Source organism: Pleurodeles waltl, chromosome 1_2 (assembly GCF_031143425.1).
Source record: "Pleurodeles waltl isolate 20211129_DDA chromosome 1_2, aPleWal1.hap1.20221129, whole genome shotgun sequence".
In the NCBI taxonomy this organism is placed as follows: Eukaryota; Metazoa; Chordata; class Amphibia; order Caudata; family Salamandridae; genus Pleurodeles; species Pleurodeles waltl.
The window spans coordinates 718,159,209-718,178,186 of record NC_090437.1 but is presented as its reverse complement, the minus strand read 5'-3'; positions in this window follow the sequence as shown (position 1 = coordinate 718,178,186).

The window sequence follows — 18,978 nt, the reverse complement described above, 5'->3', positions numbered from 1 at the left end:
ACAGCCCATTCAGGTGTAAGTGACCACTCCTCCCTCCACTCTAACACAGATGGCTCATCAGAATATGCAGGCTACAACCCAGCTCCCTTTGTCTCACTGTCTAGAGGGGATTCACAAACAGCCCAACTGTCAAACTGATCCAGACAGGCAATCCACAAACAGGCAAAGTGACAGAATGGTTTAAGCAAGAAAATGCCTACTTTCTAAAAAGTGGCATTTTCAAACTAACAATCTACAAAAAAAACCTTCACTAAAAGATGTATTTTTAAATTGTGAGTTCATAGACCCCAAACTCCAAATTTATATATGCTCTCAAAGGGAATCAGCACTTTAAAGTTATTTAAAGGCAACCCCCATGTTAACCTATGAGAGAGATAGGCCTTGTAACAGTGAGAACTGAGTTTAGCATTTAGTTAGGACATGTAACACACATCAGTACATGTCCCACCTTTAACATACACTGCTCTCTGACCATAGGGCTACCTAGAGGTTACCTTAGGAGTGCCTTACATGTATGAAAAGGGAAGGTTTAGGCCTGACAAGTGGTTAAACTTGTCAGGTCAAACTGGCAGTTTAAAACTGCACACACAGACACTGCAGTGGCAGGTCTGAACCATGTTTACAGGGCTACTAATCTGGGTGGCACAACCAGTGCTGCAAGTCCACTAGTAGTATTTGATTTACAGGCCCTGGGCACCTCTAGTGCACTCTACTAGGGACTTACTAGTAAATTAAATATGTCAATCATGGATAGCCAATTACACATTCCATTTACACAGGAGCACTTGCACTTTAGCACTGGTTAGCAATGGTAAAGTGCCCAGAGTATCAAAAACAGCAAAAACAGTCCTGCACACATCAACAACCTGGGAATGAGAGGCAAAAAGTTAGGGAAAACTACGCCAAGGATGCCAAGTCTAACAGTATGTGATATATATTCATAATAAATTGAAAAATAATATTAAACCATCAAAGCATGAAATAATTTAAATTACATTTGATAACACTTTAATAAAGCTCATGTTACAGGAAAATCGTTCCTACTAAAATAAAAATATTAAATTACAATAAATTATACTGTGAAATAAAATCACAGAATATAAAACAAACACAAATAAAACACAAAAAACATTAGGAATGAAAACACAACCGGTATTCAAAAAGAGAAGTATTAAATAATAAAACAAATAATATAAATATATACCATCTAAAAAAAAGGAAAACATTTGACTTTTTAAAGCAAAAGTAACATGGTTAAAAAATAAATAAATGTCAAACAAACAATTAAACTCAGTTAAAACAAACACTGAAACATAAATATGAATAAAACCAAATTTACATTCCAGATTCAACCCAAAAATATCAAAAAGTTAAATTTGCAGGAATACAATTTACCAATCCCACGTCAACCTAAAAACAGCAGTGAAAGTGTTTCACTTTCTACTTTACAAATATAAAAGTTGCTATTTCTACTCCAATCTAAGCTACAGGAGGGAGTGTGCTGGACTTTGGAGGGATCTGATTTGCTATTCCCACACCATCCTAACCAACAATAGAGAAAATGTTGGCGTTTTGGGTAAATCAGACTTAATATTCCCACACTGATCTAAGCAACACTAAAGAAAGTATTATACTTTGAGGAGGTGGGATGTACTATTTCAATTCCAACCTTACCAACAGTATTATTTACTATTCCTACTCCAACCTAAGCAATATCAGTGAAAGAAATGGACTTTGGAGAGGCCAGATCTACTCTTCCCACTTGCATGTAAGCAACAATAGGGAAAGAGCTGGACTACAGAGTGGTCAGATTTACTAGTCCCACTCTAACCTAACCAATATTGGTGAAAGTATTGGATTTTGAAGGAATCATACCTACTATTCCCCCTCGAAACTAAGCAACAGTCTGGAAAGCACTGGACTTTGGAAGGGTCAGATTTGCAATTCCCACTCCAATTTAAGCAACAGTTGGGAATGTGTTTGGACTTTGGAGGGGCAGATCTGCTATTAAAACCTCAGCTTAAGAAAGAGTAGGGACATCGCTGGTGTTTGGAGAGGTCTGATTTACGATTTCCACTCCAACATATGAAAAAGCTTTGGACTTCAAGGGATGGGTGACATTTACCATTGCCACTCAAACCTAAGCATCACAAGGGAAAATGTTGGCCTTTGGAGGGGTCAGATGTAATATTGTTGGTGTTGGAAAACTATATAATAATTATTATAAATCTTTTTTTAATCAATTACAATATGCTTAAGTCATTATATAATTCTATGAACAGCCACAAACTCTAAATAGATACTTGAGAATATTCAGAAACAATTTATTGATTTAGAAAATAAATGACCACATTCATTAAATACAATGCAAAATTACAGTAAAAAGGCTTCCCACCTACTTCCCTACAGTCCTACCTACCCACATAGAACGTGAATGATAATATAATAAATAAATAAATAAATTAAAGCTAAAAAATGAAAACATTAGTAAATCTTTAAAATACTAAAACATAACACAATAAAATAAAAGACATGAATTAATATAATCAATTAAATAACGGACATAATTTAATGGTCTCAATAAAATGATTTAGTTAACAATTTACAAGAAAATCTTAAAAAAATTAATGAATTAAAACTAACAAAGCGGGCCACTGAAATATACGATTCTGCGGCATTAGCATTTTCTGCATAATTATGAATTTGCCTCATTTGCCACGATAAATCATTATTCTCTCTATATTTTTCAAATCTTAAAAATTACAAAATGTATTTATAGCTGAAATTGATCAAAAGTTACAAAAAACTTGGAGACATGTTGCCGTGCAGTGCAAGACCCATGGTAAAAGTTGACTGGTCACTTTTAAATTGCCTATTGCTGCGTTTGAATGTTAAACTGTTACTAATGAGGTGGAACCTTTCCCCATACAGTGCTAACATGTGTAAAAAAAAAGACAAAATGCAGTGACACTGTCATAAAATGTGCCCCATTATGCTGCATAATTTGCATTTTCTTGTTGCATAATTTAGGGCCTGATTTAGAACTTGGCAGACAGGTGAATCCGTCACAACGGTGACGGATATCCCATCCACCAAAACTCAAATCCCATTATATCTAGTGGCATTTAGATTTCGGTGGATGAGATATCTCTCATTGATGTGATGGGGTAATCCGTCCACCAAGTTCCATATCAGGCCCTAAATGAGCCCTTCTTGTTAATTTGCTCCTCAGCTTTTTCATGATTCCAGTGGCCCTGCTAATAAACTAATTAACCAATTGATACAACCGTTAAACAGAGTTAAAAAAAATAAGATATCAGTTATATAATTTATATCATTATTAATCGAATTAATCAATTAAATTGAACAAATGTTAAAAAATTATACACATTTCAAATATATATTTAAATATTTCCCACTTTGATCCCTGCAAAGCCTGACAATAATTAAAAAAATGAATAAACTGAAAAACAAAACTTTAAAAATATTACCAAATCTATAAAACAGGTACTACAAATGTTTGAGAGAATTAAAAGTAACAAGTAATAACTTAAAACACACAAAATCATAAAACACTACACTGTAATACAAAATCAACATCATATACAATTATATTTAAAAAAACAACATTAAACACTTATCACAATATTCTTATCACAATATTCTGTACCACAATATTCCTGTCACCATGACATTATAATGACAATATTCGTGCCACACGTAATTTTTGACACAATATTAACATTTTGCACCCCCAGAGCTTCTGTCAGACTCTCCTGCTATTCAGAAGAAATTGAACACCCACCTTCTCAAGAAACATTACCCTTATACAAGCTACTATTGACCTGGTATGTGCCCTTTCATACAAACTTATGTTTCCTAGGATCTCGCCCATGTACGGCAATCTGTTGCTTCCCAACTAGTTTGGCACCTTACAAGTAGCCATACATATATGCATATATAAATATGGCAGGACTGGCCTTTTTTTATTCCACAAGGCATTTCCCCTAGTGGGTTTGAGCCACTTGAATGCCGGATTTAAAAACCCAGGGCCACTTCTGATGACACCAATCACTTTTCTCAGCTCTAAGAGATTAATTGCAGCAAGCACCGGGGGTTTAAGAGAAATAAATAGAGAGGGAAGAGATGGGTGGCAAGAGAGTGAGAGTTCAGAGATAGGGAAGGAGAGAGAATAAATGGATGCAAAGAGAAAGATAGAGCAATGACAAGAAGGGAGGGGACTGGTTTAAGCATGTTTTGCTATGCCTGCTTTTAGGTTCCCAGGATGGCCCTTTATATAGTTTTAAGATCTATTTCATTAAAAATTTAAACAATAAGTACAACAATCCTCCCACCTATATCCAGTGGCCAGTGGGGCAGAGAAGTAACATTAACAGGGGAGAGAGAAGGGTCGGTATCAAGGAAGAATAAGTGAGGGGAGAGGTAATGAGGGTAGATGTGTAGTGACAATTAGCGAGAAGGATAAAACATGCACAGCATGCTGGAAAGAAGAAAACAGAAAAGGGCACAGGGATCAAATAGAGTCAGGTCATGGACAATCACCCGACACTTGACTCAGCTTGGTCTCGGGCGTTATAACTTAGCCAAAGAATTTGTAAGTACATTGGGCATGTCAGTTCTTGAAAGTCGTTCAAGAGATAACCAATGCAAGGTCCCCATGTTTTCTCAAATAAGGGCAGCATATGAGTGGCAACCGCTGTGAGTTTCTCCGGCCCCAGCAAATCCCATAGTTTATGAAGCCAGTCAGTGAAAGTTGGGATCAATTCCAAACCCCATTAAGAGCAAGCGTTGCTTTCCAGCTCCCAGTGCTAGTATGATTGCCCATTCCTTAAATGATTTTGGAGGGTATGTCAGTGGGTTTGGGAGTCCCAGTAAGATGTAACTGGGAAATCTGGGGATCTCTGTTTCGTGTATTCTATATTTTATGGTGTCTGCCTCCCATGGTAAGGCCTGTAGTCTGCGAGTGACTGTGGCCCTCATTCTGACCCTGGCGGTCCTAAACCGCCAGGGCCACAGGCAACGGAAGCACCGCCAACAGGCTGGCGGTGCTTCAGTGCCCATTCTGACCGCAGCGGTAAAGCCGCGGTCAGAAAAGGGGATCCGGCAGTTTCCCGCCGGATTTCCCCTGGGCCAGAGAATCCTCCATGGGGGCGCTGCTTGCAGCGCCGCCATGGGGATTCCGACCCCCTTCCCGCCATCCTGTTCCTGGCGGTAAAACCCGCCAGGAACAGGATGGCGGGAACGTGCAGACAGTGAAAATCGCGACAGGTGCTACTTCACCCGTCGCACCCCTGCAACTCCGCCGGCTCCATTCGGAGCCGGCTTCCTCGTTGCAGGGGCTTTCCCGCTGGGCCGGCGGGCGATCTTCTGGCAATCGCCCGCCGGCCCAGCGGGAAAGTCAAAATGACCCCGCGGTCTATTGACCGCGGTGCGGTCTTTCGGCGGTTTTCGCCCGGCGGGCGGCAACCGCCGCCCGCCGGGCTCAGAATGAGCCCCTGTGTATCTTTTCTGCAAAGGGTTCCATATATAAGGCAAATCAAAGAGGTGAAAGGGGACAGCCCTGTCATGTGCCTCTAGTGATAGGAAAGGCCCGAAACAGAAGTCCAATAACCCTCAACATTGCCTTGGGGGAAGTATAGCTGCATTGGATCCATCGGCAAAACCACCAGCCCAGACCAAAGCATGTCAGCATTGCACAGAGATATGGCCAGTGGATTCGGTCCAATGCCTTCTCTGTGTCGATAGACAGGAAATAGGTAGGTGTGCAGAAGCACTGTGTCTCATTTAGAAGGTAGTAGAGGCGTTTGGTATTGTCACTGCAACTCCTCTCGTGTATAAACCTAGTCTGGTCAGTGTCCACTAGTCCCTGCATATAGGGAGCTAGTCTGTTTGCCAGAATAACTGTGAAGATCTTTGCATCTACATTTACTAATGATATGGGGTTGTACGAGGAGCAATACTTAAGGTCCTTCCCCGATTTAGGAATAACAGATATTGTAGCCACTTGCATTGTGGAAGTCAGGGAGCCAGTAGTGCTAAAGGTCAGATACAGCCTCATTACTATGGGGGCTAAAAGCATACCAAATGCTTTACAAAACTCCACACTGTCATTCATGACCTGGGGCTTTACCAGCCTGGAGGCGCAGTATTGCCATAAGAACTTAATTGAGAGTAATGTTCTTATCTAAACTGTTGACGTCTGCATGGGGGATACGAGGCAGGGAGACCGAGTCCAAATACTCCTCAGTGCCACCAGCATCAAGATTCTCCACAGAATAGAGGCTGACATAAAAGGATTATAACTAATGGAGAATCATCTCATCGTAATGAATCAGAGCAGCCACGGCCGGTCCTTTGAGGTTGAGGGGCCACCCCCCCCCCACCTTTTGCCCCTTAAGAAGGTGTATGTCAGGCTGAGCAAAAGTCAACCTGACAGACACTCTCTGTTTTCAGGTCAGGCAGTCAGGAGCTTGACATGTGCTATTTGCGCTGAAGCTGGGCTGTAGAAATCACAGCCATGTGGGGATGATCTCTTCAACTAGCAAAGGTGCCTAGAGGCCCTCCCCCTCATGACCAGGGGGAACATCAGTGAATGCTCTGGACCTGGGCACTTCAGTTTTAAGCTCTGAAGCGCCCTGGTTAGAATGTCAATCAGTGACACGTCGCACACAAAGTGGGGTGTTTGCAGTCGCAGTTGGGACTGCTGCCTTCCCTCATTGGCTGACCTTAGCTTAACCAGTGGGCGAAGGCAGCAGTCCCAACCCAGCTGGGACCTCCAAGGGAGAGCTGAAGGTAAGTGTGTGTGTGCTTTTTTAAATGAAGGTTTGGTGCCTGCGTGTATGATTGAATATTTGATAATGAGTGTTGTGAATGGATGTATGTGTGTGCACATCTGTGAATGAATGAATGTTAGTGTGCATGTGTGTTTTGCCCACTCCCCTCCCTCCTAAAATTACCAGCTGCCACTGAGTCAGAGCACCGTCCAACTGCAGTAATTCATCCACTCTTTGGTGTATGACCTGGGAGCGAAGCTGATGAGCCAAGAGGTGTCCCGCCCTGTTCCCGCCCACGTAATATTTTTGCTGTACGCACGACAAGGCATACTCTGCCCTGTCCATATCAAGGGCTTTTAGTTGCTTGTGGGCCATAGTGAGTTGCCTCCAAATTGTCAATAATCCCATACATATATGTGTGGCTTTAAGGTCCTTAATCATAGTCTCTAGTTGCACTCGTTTATTACGTCTGTCTGCATTAAGGCATGCTGCTATGGTGATAAACTGGCCCCATACCACTGCCTTTAGAGTGTCCGACAGTAGCGTAATGGATGGGGACAGTGTGTCATTCATAGCTACAAAGGTCTCTATAGTGGATTTAATCTCTGTGCATGTGCTGTCATAGGTGAGGAGTTTAGTGTTAAGACGCCATGGTTGGGGGATGGAGTGGAATTCAGCAGTGCACAACTTAAAGTAAAGGGTGTGCGGTCCAACAAGGTCCTACCCCTATATCTGTTGTGGACACTGCTCTAGTGATATGCAGAAAGTCTATGCAAGCACAGGTTTGGTGAGCCGTGGAGAAAAAGGTGTAGTCTCGGGCTGTCTTGTGTGCCTGTGGCCATATAGCCATCAACCTCACCTCCGTCAACCAGTGCCTAAAGGCAGGGGACAATGCACCATACTGTCTATGAGTCAACAACTATAATGATGTTCCCACCTATAATGATATCCATTTCAAGGGTAGTGAGAACTCGTGCCAGCACCTCTCTAAGGAATGGTTCTTTGTGGCTATTAGGGTCGTAGAGGTTAGCCAGCATAAACCTATGTCCTTTTAAGTCAATACACAGTGAGAGAAATCTGCCAGGTATTTTAGTGTGTATGTGTGTCACCCTCTCAGGAAAGTGTGCTGCCAGAAGTGCTGCCATCCCAGTTGTTTTCCCAATGCCCGATGAGTGGTATTGAAACCAAATCCATCATGAACTCTATCCACTCCGGCGCCCCTTCGGACCCCTGCCCGCACATCATCTTTAACAAAGCCGACGACATCATCGCCCCGCACCTCCAGACCGTCATCAACTCTTCTTTTTCTTCTGCTACCTTCCCCGAATGCTGGAAACACGCCGAAGTCAACGCCCTACTAAAGAAACCTACGGCTGACCCGAGCGACCTAAAAAACTTCCGCCCCATCTCTCTTCTGCCTTTCCCAGCCAAAGTAATAGAGAAGACCGTCAACAAACAGCTGACCACCTTCCTGGAAGACAACAACCTGCTCGACCCCTCACAAACCGGATTCCGAACCAACCACAGCACTGAAACCGCCCTCATCTCAGTCACTGACGACATCAGAACCCTGATGGACAACGGTGAAACAGTCGCCCTCATTCTGCTCGACCTCTCGGCTGCCTTTGACACCGTCTGTCACCGCACCCTAATCACCCGCCTCCGCTCCACCGGGATCCAAGGCCAGGCCCTGGACTGGATCGCCTCCTTCCTCTCAAACCGTTCCCAAAGAGTTTACCTCCCTCCGTTTCGCTCAGAACCCACCGAGATCATCTGCGGCATACCCCAAGGCTCATCACTCAGCCCGACACTCTTCAATGTCTACATGAGCCCCCTCGCCAACATCGTACGCAAGCACGACATCATCATCACCTCCTACGCCGACGACACCCAACTTATACTCTCCCTCACCAAGGACCCCGCCAGCACCAAGACCAACCTACAAGAGGGTATGAAGGACGTCGCAGATTGGATGAGGCTCAGCCGCCTAAAGCTGAACTCTGAAAAAATGGAAGTCCTCATCCTCGGCAACACCCCGTCCGCCTGGGACGACTCCTGGTGGCCCATGGCCCTCGGCACCGCACCGACCCCCACAGACCACGCCCGCAACCTCGGCTTCATCTTGGACCCTCTTCTCACCATGACCAAGCAAGTCAACGCCGTGTCCTCCGCCTGCTTCCTCACCCTCTGCATGCTCCGCAAGATCTTCCGCTGGATCCCCGCCGACACCAGAAAAACCGTGACCCACGCCCTCGTCACGAGCCGCCTGGACTACGGCAACACCCTCTACGCCGGGACCACAGCCAACCTCCAAAATCGCCTGCAACGCATTCAAAACGCCTCGGCCCGCCTCATCCTCGACATACCCCGCAGCAGCCACATCTCCGCACACCTGAGACACCTGCATTGGCTCCCTGTCAGCAAAAGGATCACCTTCCGACTTCTCACCCACGCACACAAAGCCCTCTACGACAAGGGACCGGAATACCTCAACAGACGCCTCAACTTCTACGTCCCCACCCGCCTCCTCCGCTCCTCTGGCCTCGCACTCGCTGCTGTCCCTCGCATCCGCCGCTCCACGGCGGGTGGGAGATCTTTCTCCTTCCTGGCGGCCAAGACCTGGAACTCCCTCCCCACCAGCCTCAGGACCACCCAGGACCACTCCGCTTTCCGGAGACTCCTAAAGACCTGGCTGTTCGAACAGCGATAACCCCCCCCCTTTTTCCCCTAGCGCCTTGAGACCCGCACGGGTGAGTAGCGCGCTTTATAAATGTTAATGATATATGATTGACGGTAAAACCACCGGGAACGTAGCTGCACCCAACAGGCTTTAAGAAGATGTGTTTCCTGTATAAGACAAATATCACACTTGGCCTCTCTGCTAAGAGAGAAGAGTGCCAACCATTTCACAGGAGCGTTAAGGCCTCTAACATTAAGACTGAGTAAATAAACCATTGAACTGGTAGAAGAGAGGGCCTGGAAAATACCAAATAAACCTGTGTGTAAGTATGGGATCCACAGCTGTGTTGTTAGTGGTAGATGTCTGCAGAGGAAGTAACCATACACAAGTCATCACAAGGAAAGGTAAGGGGAATAACAAAGTATATAGAAACAGAGTGGTTCCCCACCTGGGAACCCCTGCAGTGACACTTTGAGGGTCCGTGTTGAGTGTCAGGGTCCGCCTATCACTATAGCAAAATAGTGGGGGACACCCACCACAAAGACATCATTTACTGTGGGAGGGTCACAGCTCAATATTTGCGAGTCCCAGTTTTTGAGGGCTTGCGCAAGTTGCGTTTCTTCGGACGTGTTGAATGGTGTAAGCCTATTAAGGGGGACATCAGATCCCTAAGAGGTGAGTAGGCCGGGGGTCTCCAGAGAGCAATGGCATGTCCATGTCCATGTCATATGCGACTAATCCCTCAGGATCAATTTGTTGCTCAATAGGGTCAACTGCTCGATAACCTTAATTACTATTGGTATAATAGCACAGCAGATGATCAAGTGAGGGAAGGGAACGGCTGGGAAGGAGAATTAACATCATAACTTTCATCATCAGATTTCCTGTACCATTTCCTATTACATATATACTATATAAATATTGTCTACCACCTGTTACCAGAAAAAGAAAATCTTTAACTTTGGATCAGTGGAGTGGTTTGTGAAATAGGGTCATGTCCCAATACTCTCCTAAAAACCCTTTCTTTGTATGCTGAAATAGTAGGAGAACGTTAATTTATATAACTGAATATGATGTATTATTTCTTATTTACAGAAGTGGGAAAATGATTTTCTAGAATACCCACCAGTAATGATATGAAGCTGTGCCTCACAGGGGGAGAATCAACACTCAGGAACTCTTGGAACCTCTGTTTAAAATGGCAAAGGACAAGATATGAAATATCTTCATGAAACAATGCTCCCATCTCATCATCATAGCACGCATTTTGTCTTTTGCATGTATAGAATTCTGAAACTCCTTCGTGTATCACTAATTGAAACATAATCTCCTCCTACAAGGAGATCCACTGTTAGAAGCACAGCACGCTGCTCTCCAGTACAAGTACTGCATGAGTCATAAATGATAAATCACCAAAAGTCAGAAGTAGTCTTTCACAATACAGAAAACTCCAATCAGATCCTTCTGATTGTGAGGACCCGAGGATGTGATACTGCAATATGTAATTACCAAAACAGGCCCTCTCCTTAGGCTCATAACAGACAAATGCTGATGGCTTCCATGCTGATATCGCCAGAAATTAATGAGGCAGAATCAAACTAAGCACCACAGAACACAGTGAAATGCCATGCTAAAAAGAATGAGTCAACACATGAAACAAAAAGGGTTTGGCACAGAGCACCCTTACCACACTGGGCAGAACCTCTCTGGTAATGCTTTTTCCTCCTTGGAGCATGTAATTGGAATAAATAATCTGTCCCCTAATGAAGGCAGAAAGGCCTTATATAGCCCTCAGGGTTGGAACAGTTCACGCTATCTAAGCATGCGCATTACATGCTATGTATCATGGGAATTGTAGTTTCTGTTTCGCCCAGGCATGATTACAGTGTATTCCTCTGTTTATTTCAATGAGCTTTATGTTTCCATTGTGCCCACCATTCTGATAAGTATTGCAAAAAGCCAGTAGCCCTTCTTATTCTTGACTTGATATTAGGGATGTCTTTCATGGGGCAGGCATACTGAATTCTGACAGCGTTCACTATGTTCCGTCCTAGGTTTGATTTTATTGCCCCTCGACAATCACGCCTCCTCCAGTGTTCAAACAGATTGTGTCTCATTGTTCCACACAAATCGGAGGTGGAAAGGATGGCCCGATTTGCACTTGATCCTCTTCTCATGGAGGAAGTCCATTAGGGGTCTAAGGGATCAGTGGTGCTGTAATGTCAGGGGGAGAGGTCCAGATATAACCCTATCTTGTGACATTCACAGTCAATGGTATTTTTGTCACATACTGCACACAATTTGACCGCTTTTTGTCTACAGTAGTGCAGGCAAGTGAGTATGTCCTATGTCGGACCCGGGGAGGGAATGTGAATGTGTTTAAGGATGATGTCTTGATCCACCCGCTCCAGTACCATGTGACAAAAGAGGCATACAGCAAAGGCTTTCTGGTTCCCTGGTACTGCTTGTAGAGGGACCCTTTCAATCTGGATATTGGAGTGGTGGGATCTGTTTTCTGAGTCCTCCAGCTGCTAGTGCAGTTCCAGATTCTTATCCCTCAGTTCAAGAAATTATCGGCGATGGTTATCCAACTCCTCTCCGCGGAATGATAAATTTGTTCAAGTGAATCCACTCTTTGGCCTAGGTCTCTAACATCCATTCTGAGATCCTTCACTTCTGACACTATGGCGGTCATTACAACATTGGCGGCAAAAGCCCCTTACCGCCGTGCAGAAGACCGCCAACACACCGCCGCGGCTGCGGATTTCCGCCACAGCTATTATGACCCACATTTCGGAATCCGCCAAAATTCAGACACCCACGCAAGTCCGCCACACCAAAGGTCAGTGATAAACTGGCGAAAACAAAACCTCCACCGTCACGCCAACAGAAATACGCCCACACTATCACGACACACAAATCCACGTGGCGGTCTTTCAACCACGGTATTCCATTGGCGGTACACACTGCTGCGCTCAAAATACACACACACATACAAAACACTACCACATTGGACAATTCGAAATACACACACCTGATACACATACACACACCACTCCCACACACCCATTACAATATAAAACACACACCCACATCACCCACAAACCCCCACAACCAAAAATTCGGAAAGAAGGCCAGAGAGAGACAGCACCAGCAAGAACAACAGCATTCAAAGGCACACAACACCATCACCCACAGAACTTCCACGCACCTCACACAACACACCACTACATATCAGCACACTTATCACCACACACTCCACCCCACACATCACCTACACCACCCCATGGAACGGCAAAGACACTCCAGGTTCTCGGAGGAGGAGCTCAGGGTCATGGTGGAGGAAATCGTCCGGGTAGAGCCACAGCTATTCGGAGCACAGGTGCAGCACACCTCAATTGCAAGGAAGATGGAGCTATGGCGAAGAATAGTGGGCAGGCTCAACGCAGTGGGACAGCACCCAAAAAATCGGGAGGACATCAGGAAGAGGTGCAACAACCTACGGGGGAAGGTGCGTTCCGTGGCTCAAGACACCACCAGGCGGTTCAGCGGACTGGCGGCGGACCCCCACCTCCTCCCCCACAACTAACATGGGAGGAGCAGGTCTTGGCGATTCTGCATCCTGAGGGCCTCGCAGGAGTAGGTGGAGGAATGGACTCTGGTAAGACAAATCTTAATTATTACATCCCCCACCCTACCTGCATGCTATCACATACCCCCACCCTCACCCCCAGCACCCCAACTCCTCACATATGTCCCAACATCACAAACCACCCATCCCAACACCAAGCCCTGCATGCAACAACAAAGCATGGACACCCACCACTAAAGCATGCCCACTGCACATACCCCTACAACCCCCGAAACCATCATCACACAAGGTCCCACACAGGAATGCAAGCACTGGAGTACACGGTCACCCACCCATTGCACACCATGACACACACAGATGTAATAACCATCCTTTTATACCCCGGCAGGACCCCTACCCAACGTCACCGGACAGGAGGGTCCACACATGTCCAGACCACCAACAGAAGAGGCCCACAGTGATGACAGCAGCTCTGTCCAACTGGATCTAGATCACCAGCCCGGCCCATCGGGGACCTCGGGACAGTCGGTTCCCCTCACCCAGTCACAGGCCACCACAGACCTTCCCCCTCTAGAAACACCAGCACAGCACCCACCCAGCGGGCCCATACCTCCGTCCCCAGGACACGTCAATCAGCAGTGTGTCCACCACTACAGGGAACCCAGGATAACCCACCACCCCAACAACAACAGGGACCTGGGGGCAGTGGTAGTGGGCACACAGGCCATGGGAAGGAGGCCCAGGAACACAGGGGAACTGGGAGGGCTGCTGTGCGACAGGGGGCGGACAGGCCAAGGGAACCCACTCTCCACGAGGCCCTCTCCTCCATCATGGGAGCCTACCACCACTCCCAGGAGACGATGGCAACGGTACTGGCCAAGTTTCAGGAGACCCAGCGCCTGCAGGAGGAACAGTATATGGGTTTCAGGGAGGAACTCAGAACCATCAGCTCCACCCTGGGCACCATCGTAGGGGTGCTGAAGGAAGTACTCAACACCAGGAGGGACACTGTGGCACTACAAGGGGCCCCTGACACTAGCATGGATGATGAACTGCCCACCACCTCCGCCGGCGCTAGTGGACAGGACGCCCCGCCACAAGACCACAACACCAGCACCCCACCCCCTGCAGAGGGAGAACCACCCTGCAAACGGTCCATGAGATCCAGGACAAAGACAGAGCACGATGCCAAGACCCCCGCCAAGAAATGAGACCACCCTGATTGTCATCCTACTATCCCACTTTGTCACCCTGTCCATACTTAAACTGCCCCAGCTCCACTTCCTATGCCCATTTGGGCAATGCACCTGTGAGACTAATAGACTGGACTCTGCCATGGACATTCCTCCGCCATCACCCCTCACCATTTCACTACCCCATCCAATATTGAGCACTTAAATAAACACACTTAAAGCACAAAACAATCTGGAGTCTGTCTGTGATTTCGAAATAGTGTATTAGCAATTACAGTGACAAAATGCTCTTACAATTGTAATGTCAACATACCTATGTCACACAGCTCTAGTCCATGAGGAATCTAAGCTGATGTCACACAGTGGGACCCACATCTGTGAAATCGTAAGGGAAAGTGACAACTCAGTGACCATACACTGGGTGAAAACGACAGACAGTAGAGAGGTAGTAGTGTTAAAGTACATGTACTAGGCAGGTCTGTACTCTTACCTGTGTATCACTGGAAATATTTCTGGATCACTGAGTCCCTGTTGTTCATGTCTTCTTCCTCTGCTTCCTCGTCTTCACTGTCCATAGGCTCCACAGCTGCAACAACACCGCCATCTGTACCATCCTCCTGCAGAAAAGGCACCTGTCGTCGCAAAGACAAGTTATGAAGCATACAGCAGGCCACGATGATCTGGCACACCTTCTTTGGTGAGTAGAATAGGGATCCACCTGTCATGTGGAGGCACCGGAACCTGGCCTTCAGGAGGCCGAAGGTCCGCTAGATCACCCTCCTAGTTCGCCCATGGGCCTTATTGTAGCGTTCCTCTGCCCTTGTCCTGCGATTCCTCACTGGGGTCAGTAGCCATGACAGGTTGGGGTAACCAGAGTCACCTGCAAATGGTGAGGGACAACTGTTAGACACGCACTAACCTGGAGGGATATCCCCAGACCCAGACAACCATTCCCACTGGCTTGCCTCCAGGTGCTCACCTAATAGCCACACACGGTGCCTCTGGAGTTGACCCATCATATAAGGGATGCTGCTATTCCACAGGATGTAGGCGTCATGCACTGAGCCAGGGAACTTGGCGTTCACATGGGAGATGTACTGGTCTGCCAAACATACCATCTGTACATTCATAGAATGATAACTCTTCCGGTTTCTGTACACCTGTTCACCCCTGTGGGGAGCGGGGTGACCAAAGCCACATGGGTCCCATCAATGGCACCTATGATGTTGGGGATATGTCCCAGGGCATAGAAATCCCCTTTCACTGTAGGCAAATCATCCACCTGAGGGAAAATTATGTAGCTCCTCATGTGTTTCAGAAGGAAAGACAACACTCTGGGCCATACGTTGGAAAACATAGGCTGGGACATCCCTGATGCTATGGCCACTGTTGTTTGAAAAGACTCCCCGATGCCCAGGAGGCCACCGCCAGCACCAGCCCAGCTGCCCAGGAGGCCACCGCCAGCACCAGCCCAGCTGCCCAGGAGGCCACCACCAGCACCAGCCCAGCTGCCCAGGAGGCCACCGCCAGTACCAGCCCACCTGGCGAGGAGGCCACCGCCAGCACTAGCCTCGCTGGGCCATGAAGGACCGCCAGCAAAAGCCCCGCTGGGCCATGAAGGACCACCAGCAGCTGAGACCCTGCAATGGAGACCGCCATCTCAAGCACCGCTGAACAGGGCACCGCCATCTCAAGCACCGCTGAACAGGGCACCGCCGTCTCAAGCACCGCTGAAGCATCAAGCGCCGCTGAACAGGGCACCGCCGTCTCAAGCACCGCTGAACAGGGCGCCGCCATCTCAAGCACCGCTGAACAGGGCACCGCCGTCTCAAGCACCGCTGCACCGCTGAACAGGGCTCCGCCATCTCAAGCACCGCCATCTCAAGCACCGCTGAACAGGGCACCGCCGCCTCAAGCACCGCTGAACAGGACACCGCCATCTCAAGCACCGCTGAACAGGGCACATCCATCTCAAGCACCGCTGGCCCATGAGCGGCAAGGGGACTGACGCAACTGAGTCCGTCACGGGGTGAATGATGCACTCTGGGCACCATGCCCCCTCCAGAACCAGTGGAGAGAGACATCCACTACCTCAGTCCTTGGCAGGATGAAGCACTCTGGGCACAAAGCCCCCTTCAGAACCAGTGGAGAAAGGCATCCACTCCCTCTGTCCTTAGCAGGATGAAGCACTCTGGGCACAAAGCCCCCTCCAGAACCAGTGGAGACATCCATCCACTACCTCTGTCCTTCACAGGATGAAGCAGTCTGGGCACCAGTCCCCCTCCAGAACCAGTGGAGACATCCATCCACTACCTCTGTCCTTCACAGGATGAAGCACTCTGGGCACCAGTCCCCCTCCAGAACCAGTGGAGAAATCCATCCACTACCTCTGTCCTTCACAGGATGAAGCACTCTGGGCACCATGCCCCCTCCAGAACCAGTGGAGACTGTTATCCACTTGAGAGACTGTGGCTTTGCACTCCCCAGGATATGGCAGTGGGCAACCCACCCACTGTAGAGACTTGAGAGACTGTGGCTTTGCGCTCCCCAGGATATGGCAGTGAGCAACCCACCCACTGTATAGACTTGAGAGACTGTGGCTTTACACTCCCCAGAATTTAACAGTGGGCAAACCACCCACTGTAGAGACTTGAGAGACTGTGGCTTTGCACTCCCCAGAATTGAACAGTGGGCAAACCACCCACTGTAGAGACTTGAGAGACTGTGGCTTTGCACTCCCCAGGATTGAACAGTGGGCAACCCACCCACTGTATAGACTTGAGAGACTGTGGCTTTGCACTCCCCAGGATTGAACAGTGGGCATGTGGCCCCCTCGTGGATTTGGCGTCGTGCACTCAAGCAGCTGAGGTGCCCCCCCTTTCCCTCCCCTGAGGTGCCTGTTTTCTTGCTGTCTGATGCCCCTGCAGTGTTCTCTCCATCATGGTCGGGGATCTTGTGTGGGCCTCGCCCATACCGTGTGGTCCCAGTGTTCCACTGACTTTCTTTGTGCAGTACCTGGACTACTATGCCTGGTCCATATTTTGTTAATGGTGTATACATATATTTCTGCCTACTTGTTTGTAATATATTCCGATGGTTACACTCATTTTCTTTGGTCTTTGCATTCTTCCGGGGTGTTTGGGGGGTTTAACTGTGATGTATTGATATGCATTAGTGTGTGTGTTGTAGTGGGTGAGGGTCGGGGTGGGGGTGTTGCGTGTGTGTGTCCCTGTTTTTTCCCTCCCCCCTCCCCTGTGTCGTAGGTGCAGTACTCACCGTGGTCTTCGCCGCCGGCGTTGGTGCTCCTGGTAGAGGAGCAGGAAGACTATCGCAGGTAGGATTTGGAGTTCCGGTTCCATGGTGTCCTTGTTCCTCGTGGAGTGTGTAGAGGTGAGCGTTTTCCCTTCGAAATTCCTGTTTCCGCCGTGTTTTTATCCGTGGTGTATCCGCCCTAGAAAAGGTGGCGGATTGGCCTGTCATAATAGTGTGGGTGGTACATTGTCTTCCGCCTGTCTGTTGGCGGTGACCGCAGCGCTGTTTGTTTGTACCGCCGTGGCGGTCGGAGTGTTAAAGTGGCTGTCTTTGTTGGCGGTTTCCACCACGGTCGTAATTGCTATTTTTTTACCGCCGGCCTGTTGGCGGTCTTACCGGCGCTTTAACACCGTCCGCCAGGGTTGCAATGACCACCATAGTGGAAGTTACAGCTGTCTCAGATTGTTACACTCTAAAAAATGTCCCTGTGACTTCTGAGAGATCAAAAACACAGAAGATAATGAGAGACATGCTTGTAATAAGTCTAACAAGTGGAAATGGCTCGGCTAGCATTCCAGCTCATCATTCTTCTGCCCACCATGCCACCTTAGTTTGGACCCAGCAATATGCAAATCAGCCTTGGCCCAGCTCCAATTGGTATAGCTGGACCTAACTGCCACGCCAGGTCCTCCCTGAACCAGCGCATGTGCAACCCAAAACCAGTTTGAGGCTCTTCACTATGGTTAGCTTGGTTCAAGTGGCACAGTGATCACTGGACCCACATCTGGATCTACCCTTGCCATTTAGGGTGGTATATCAAACACACAAAAGGTAATGGGAGGAATACTTGCAATATGTCTAAAGACTGACAATCTCTAGGGGTAGCATTCCAAACCCTTGTTCTTTTGCCCACCATCCCACCTGATTTTGGACCAAACCATATACAAATCAGTCTTGACCTTGTTCCAATGAGAGTAGTCCAGCCCAAACTGCCAGGTTAGGTCCTCCCTCAACCATACCACAAGCAACCAAGGACTGGTTTTACTCTGATTAGGGCTCATCAGCCAGACATAACTTGCTTCCAGTGCCATAGTGAGCACCGGAACCACATCCAGGCATACGCACTGCAGTTAGGGCAAAACTGCGACAAAAATGAAGTGATGGATGGAATGCTCTCATTGGAGCAAGGTCGAGACTGATTTTCATACAGCTGGGTCCAAACTGAGATAGCATGGTGGGCAAAAGAAAATTGGATTGGGATGCAACCCTGAGTGATTGCAAGTGGCCAACATTAATTCAAGCATTTCATCTATCACCTTGAGCTGCTGCAATAGCTTATAGGAGGGCATGGGGTCATGATTCAAAGAGGAGTGCTTTTCAGGATGTGGAACATGAAGCTATGACAATCACCTACCTTTTGATGGCTTTGATTAGGCTTCAAAAGTCTATGATCTACTTTTAGGTTGG